General features: G+C 41.2%; 1 non-coding gene and 1 pseudogene across 1 annotated transcript; one reads left to right on the forward strand and one right to left on the reverse strand.

The window, feature by feature from the left end:
* LOC111727099 overlaps positions 1 to 1877 on the reverse strand; it is a 3722-nt pseudogene extending 1845 nt beyond the window's left edge.
* Positions 1878 to 6063: 4186 nt separating this feature from the next.
* Positions 6064 to 6167, forward strand: LOC111727124. Its single transcript, XR_002774752.1, has one exon. It is a non-coding gene; the product is annotated as a U6 spliceosomal RNA (small nuclear RNA).
* The last annotated feature ends 548 nt before the right edge of the window (positions 6168 to 6715 follow it).

A 6715-nucleotide genomic window follows, 5' to 3' on the forward strand; every position in this document is an offset into this window, starting at 1 on the left:
GGTGCCTGTAGTCCCAGCTACTTGGGAGGCTGAGGCAAGAGAATTGCTTGAGCCCAAGAGTTTGAGGTTGCTGTGAGCTGTGGGCCAAGGGTGACAAAGGGAGGCTCTGTCTCAAAATAAAAAAAAACATCTCATAGTGTCTTTTTACATTTTTGTTGATTGTATCAGACTATCTCAGCTTGATGCTGTTAAATATTTGAATCATAATGAACTTATTCTGATTCCATGCATGCCCATTATCAACCTGTTGATAACTGGATTTCCAGGCACTTTGGTTACAGTCAGTCAATTCAAATGTCTGATTTTCTTGGAATAGTGCTTGCTGTAAATTCATATGTTGTTATGGTGATTTTTATACATCCTTGTGAGATTTGTATTAGTTAATAGCCCTTCGTGTAATTAAATTTGGTTCTGAGCCTCCAAGTTCAAGTTGCTGAACTTTGTTTAAATTCACGAAGGTAAATATTATTGTGATAGTTTAAAACAAATGCTTTGACATTCCTCCAATCATGAGGTGAGTTATATTATGACTCCTTCTCTTGAATCTAAAATGGGCGTATTGGCTGGTCACAGTGGCTCACACCTCTAATCCTATCACTCTGGGAGGCTGAGGCAGGTGAATTTTTTGAGCATAGGAGTTTGAGACTAGCCTGAGTAAGAGTAAGACTCCATCTCTGCTAAAAATAGAAAAACTAGCTGGGCATCATGGCCAGCACCTGTAGTACCAGCTCCTTGGGAGGCTGAGGCAAGGAGATCACCTAAACCTAAGAGTTGGAAGTTGCTGCCCACTATGATGCCATAGCAGTCTACCTAAAAGGACAGCATTCACTGTCTCAAATGAATGAATGAATGAATGAATGAATGAATAAAAATAAAATGGGCCTATTACTGCTTTGACCAATAGTGTACCATAGGAGTAATACCACTGACTTACGTGACTAGGTCATAAAAGACTAAACACCTTCTAGAACACTCCCTAGAATACTCACTCCATCCTCTTTCACTATTTCTATTTTATATACCATTCATTCTTGAAGCCCTAAGCCACCATGTAAGAAGTCTGATTACTTTAAGGAAATGTATTTAGGCATAGCAGTTGAGAGCCCTAGGTGTGTTCCTAGTCAACAGTATCAACTGCAACATGTCTTGAAAAATATTTACAACTTAGTCATTTTTCCACTCAATTTTTCCCAATATAAATGCAAAAAATGTAATGTAAATCATATTGGACATCTGCCCAATTGAACCATCAGCTGTTTTTTTTGTTTTGTTTTGTTTTATAGAGATAGAGTCTCACTTTATTGCCCTGGTAGAGTGCTGTGGCATCACACAGCTCACAGCAACCTCCAACTCCTACGCCTAGACGATTCTCCTGCCTTAGCCTCCTGAGTAGCTGGGACTACAGGCACCTGCCACAACGCCTGGCTATTTATTTATTTATTTATTTATTTTTGTTGCAGTCTGGCCAGGACCGGGTTTGAACCCGCCACCCTTGGTATATGGGGCCAGCACCCTACCCATTGAGCCACAGGCGCCACCCACCCTCAGGTGTTTTGTCCCCATTGTTATCTGACTGCAACATCTGAGACCTGCAACTGAGAACCACCTAGCTGAGCCCAGTCAACCTACAGAGCTGTGAAGTACAGTAAAATGTTTTTTCTTCTAAAAAGAAAGTTTTGCAGTAGTTTGTATTACAGGAATAGATAATTGGAACAGCCAGATGAATACCTCTCTGGGTGGGTGGTCAGATCTTCACAAATTATGTCTTTAGGTTCCTTCTTAGGATTTCAGATCCTCCTGTCCAGTGACTCTGGACTTGTCTGTTCATCATCATTCCTACTGGCACCATTCTCTTCTGTACTCTCCTTATCTCCCATTGTCCAAATTATTCCAGCCTTCAATCTCTCTTCTTCCACCCATCCTGCACTTAATCTGAAGGAATGTTTGCATATTAAATTTTCTTAAAACACAATTTTCATCATGTTTCTTTCAATTCAATATTTTTGGCAATATTTAGCACAAATAATTAGAATTTCATCTTTCAGTACAACCTATATTGAATTTTTGCCTATAGGCTTAATACTTTAAAGAATTATGAAATTATTGACTTATTTCCACACATAGAAAATTCCAGAATTTTGGCTGGGCATGGTGGCTTACACCTGTAATCCTAGCACTCTGGGAAGCTGAGGTGGGTAGACTGCCTGAGCTCAGGAGTTTGAGACCTGCCTGAGCAAGAGCCAGACTTTGTCTCTAAAAATAGCTGGGCACTGTGGCAGGCGCCTATAGTCTCAGCTACTTGGGAGACTGAGGTCAGAGAATCGCTTAAGCCCAAGAATTTGAGGTTGCCATGATCTGTGATGCAATAGCACTCTACTAAGGGCAACAAAGTGAGACTCTGTCTCAAAAAAAAAAAAAAGAAAAGAAAGAAAATTCCAGAATTTTATATGACAGTTTTGTTTCATTTTATTCTTTTGGCTTCTTGATCTTTTTTTTTTTTAAGACAGAGTCTCACTATGTTGCCCTTGGTAGAGTGCTGTGGAGTCACAGCTCACAGCAACCTCAAACTCTTGGGTTTAAGCGATTCTCTTGCCTTAGCCTCCCAAGTAGCTAGGACTACAGGTGCTGGGCATGCCTATTTGTTTTGTTGTTGTTGTTCTTGCAGTTGTCATGGTTGTTTAGCTGACCCGTGCCAGGTTCAATCCCACCAGCCTGGGTGTATGTCACTGGTGGCCTACCCACTGAGCTACGGGTGCCACCTGAACTTTTTTTTTTAAAGACAGAGTTTCATTCTGTCTCTGGCATTAGCCAGAGCAGCAACCTAGCTCACAGAAACTTCAGACTTCTAGGTTCAAGAATCCTTCTGCCTCAGTCTCCCAAATAGGTGGGATTATAGGTGCCTGTCACAATGCCCGGCTAGTTTTTCTATTTTTATTTTTTTTAATTTTTATTATTTATTTTTTTTTTAGAAAGAGTTCCACTATGTCATCCTCGGTAAAGTGCCATTGTGTTGCAGCACATAGCAACCTCAAACTCTTGGCCTTAAGTGATATTCTTGCCTCAGCTTCCCAAGTAGCTGGAACTATAGGTGCCTGCCACAACACCCGGCTATTTTTTGTTATTGTTGTTATAGTTGTCATTGTTGTTTAGCTGGCCCAGGTTTGAACCTGCCAGCCCTGTGCATGTGGCCGGTGCCCTAACCGCTGACCTATGGGCGCCGAGCCAAGTTTTCTATTTTTAGTAGAAACAGGGTCTTAGGCTGGTCTCCAAGCTCTGAGCTCAAGGGATGCCCCCACTTTGGCATTATCCCAAAGTTCTAGGATAGTGGGTATGAGCCAATGTGCCCAGCCTTTATGTGGCAATTTAAAAGGCTATTTGGGCGGTGCCTGTGGCTCAGCTAGTAGTTCGCCGGCTCCATATACCGAGGGTGGTGGGTTCAAACCCAGCCCCAGCTGAACTGCAATAAAAAAATGGCAGGGCATTGTGACAGGTGCCTGTAGTCTCAGCTACTCGGGAGGCTGAGGCAGGAGAATCGCCTGAGCCCAGGAGTTGGATGTTGCTGTGAGCTGTGTGACTCTACAGAAGGCAATAAAGTAAGACTCTGTCTCTACAAAAAATAAATAAGTAAATAAAAATAAATAAAAGGATATTTCAAAAATTAATAGTTTTATATGTGAGGGACCCAAGTTTATTTTGCAAACATATTTTTATTTCCTGTCTTTGTGGAAATAACTGCAAGGTACTGTACTATTATTTAGGTATAAGGAAGTTCATTAAATCTTAATTCTTAGATCTTGCAGAATTCCTGGAAACTACATGTGCTATATTGGTGCCAGATATGTCATTTATAGATCACCCTTTGATAAGGCAGTAAAGTACTTCATATGCCCAAATCATTTTCTTTCTGGAAAAGATGCATTGTGTCAGCATGGTTACCATGTGTGGTAATTGATAATGTCTGTGCCACATGGCTTACTTCTACCCTTGTCCAACACAGCTATTCTACCACCTATGATTACCATATGTTACAGCACTCTGGGTTAATGGAATCATTTCCATCTTCCCTTCTAGTCGCAAATGTCACTGTGGCTCAATTCCATCAGCTACCCTAAGAATAAAGTATTAGTGCTATCTAAACATAGAAGACATCTCTGTGAAGAGTTTTCATAGTTAGTTGACTATTTCATTTTCTTTTAAAAAAATTTATATATTTTTAAATTTTCATTTTCAAAAGGAAGTAGGTTTCTTTCTTTCTTTTTTGGAACCTATTTCAACTGCTGCAAAGTGGGGTTTTTTGATGACTGTTCCAGAGTGAGCAATAGGCATCTGCTGACTAGAATAGGACATGATCGATATAATTCTTGCATGTATTTATTCTAAGTAAATATAAATGATAATAAAGGTACATTTTTACCACAAAGCAACTTTTTTGATTTTTATAAACTGAAAACTAGAAAAATGTCGAAATAGATTTTTTTTAGGGTTTTTTTTTTTTTTTAAATAGAGACAGAGTCTCACATCATTGTCCTCGGTAGAGTGCTGTAGTGTCACAGCTCACAGCAACCTCCAGCTCTTGGGCTTAAGTGATTCTCTTGCCTCAGCCTCCCAAGTAGCTGGGACTACAGGTGCCTGCCACACGCCTGGCCACATTTTTGTTGCAGTTTAGCCAGGGCTGGGTTTGAAACTGCCACCCTTGGTGTATGGGGCTGGCACCCTACTCACTCAGCCACAGGTGCCGCCCAAAATTCATTATTTTTGGTCAACAAATGCTTATAGCTCCTTCACTAGACCAGTAATCTTCTTTTTTTTCCTTCTTTTAGAGACAGTCTTACTTCGTCACCCTTGGTAGAGTGCTGTGGCGTCATAGCTCACAGCAACTTCCAGCTCTTGGGTTTAAGCGATTCTCTTGCCTTGGTTCATACACCCTTGGTATATGGGGCCAGCGTCCCACTCACTGAGCCACAGGCTCTGCCATGAAATAGATTTTTAATAGAGTCAATTAATTTTAAAATAATAATTCATTATAGAAGGAACATACCACATGTTAGCCACTTATTGTGCCATCATCAAATTACCTTTTTACCCCTGCCCTCCTCCTCTTTCATAAGCAGGTCATAATCCATTAAAAGATAATTTTGCTCCCACAAAGAACCATGCTTGATAAGAAGAAGGATTGTCATTGTTAAAGGTTGTTAAAACATTAAGAAAAAAGGCTGGGGCTCGGCGCCTGTGGCTCAAGTGGCTAAGGCACCAGCCACGTACACCTAAGGTGGCAGGTTCGAATCCCCCACCCGGGCCCGCCAAACAACAATAATGGCTGCAACCAAAAAATGGCCAGGCGTTGTGGCGGGCACCTGTGGTCCCAGCTACTTGGGAGGCAGAGGCAGGAGACTCGCTTGAGCCCAGGAGTTGGAGGTTGCTGTGAGCGTGATGCCATGGCATACCCAGGGGGATAAGCTTGAGGCTCCGTCTCAAAAAAAAGAAAAAAGGCTGGGTACAGTGGATCACTGCTGTAATCCTAACACTCTGGGAGACTAGGGCAGGTGAGTTGCCTGAGCTTGGGAGTTGCAGATCAGCCTCAGCAAGAGTGAGACCCCTGTCTTTCCTAAAAATAGAAAAATTAGCTGGGTGCTGCTGTGGTGGGGACTGTAGTCCCAAATACTTGGGAGGCTGAGGCAGGAAGATTGCCTGAGCCTAAGAGATTAGGGTTGCTGTGAGCTATGATGATGACATGGCACTCTACTCCGCATAAGACTCTGTCTTTTAAGAAAAGAGAGAGAGGCTTGGCACTTGTGGCTCAAGTAGCTAAGGTGCCAACCACACACCTGAGCTGGCGGGTTCAAATCCAGCCAGGGCCCACCAAACAACAATGACAGCTGCAACCAAAAAATAGCCAGATGTTGTGGCGGGCGCCTGTCATCCCAGTTACTTGGGAGGTGGAGGCAGGAGAATCGTTTTAGCCCAGGAGTTGGAAGTTGCTGTGAGCTGTGATGCTATAGCATTCTACCCAGGGCAACAGCTTGAGGCTCTGCCTCAAAAAAAAAAAGAGAGAGAAAAGATTAGGTGCTTGTTTCAGGAGCACATATACTAAAATTGGAATGATACAGAGATTAGCATGGCCTCTGTGTAAGGATGACATGCAAATTTGTGAAGTGTTCCATATTAAAAAAAAAAAGAAAGAAAGAAAAACCAATTAGAACCTGTTTTGAGGACTTCTTTGCTTTTAAAAACTGGTGAAATACAGTGCATGTAATCCTGTTATTACCTGACATGAAAATTTACAGCTTTGGACTTGCTGCAATATGACCATATTTGCCAGTGATGGAAAATAAATAGAAAATTATTGTAGCAGTGATATTTTTGGCAGCAAATAGGGATGATTTTTTAATTATATTATTGATATGAAAAGTTTCTATCTGAAAACATTTCTGTGTTCTCTGTGTTTTCACTTGCCAGGTATTCTTTTTCTCCTGACTAGTCAATTTGATGACATAATCAAATTAATTTTTTTTTTTTTGCAGTGTTGGCCAGGGCTGGGTTTGAACCCACCACCTCTGGCATATCAGGCTGGCGCCCTACTCCTTTGAGCCACAGACGCCACCCAATCAAATTAATTTTTTAAAACTATTTACATATTAGCCTTCTATGCAGTTTTTAAAAGATGATTGAAAAAATACACATTTTTATACTTGTTTTTTTTTTTTTTTTTTTTTTT

Source organism: Otolemur garnettii, unplaced genomic scaffold (genome assembly GCF_000181295.1).
Source record: "Otolemur garnettii isolate 467f Iridium unplaced genomic scaffold, OtoGar3 scaffold00094, whole genome shotgun sequence".
In the NCBI taxonomy this organism is placed as follows: domain Eukaryota; kingdom Metazoa; phylum Chordata; class Mammalia; order Primates; family Galagidae; genus Otolemur; species Otolemur garnettii.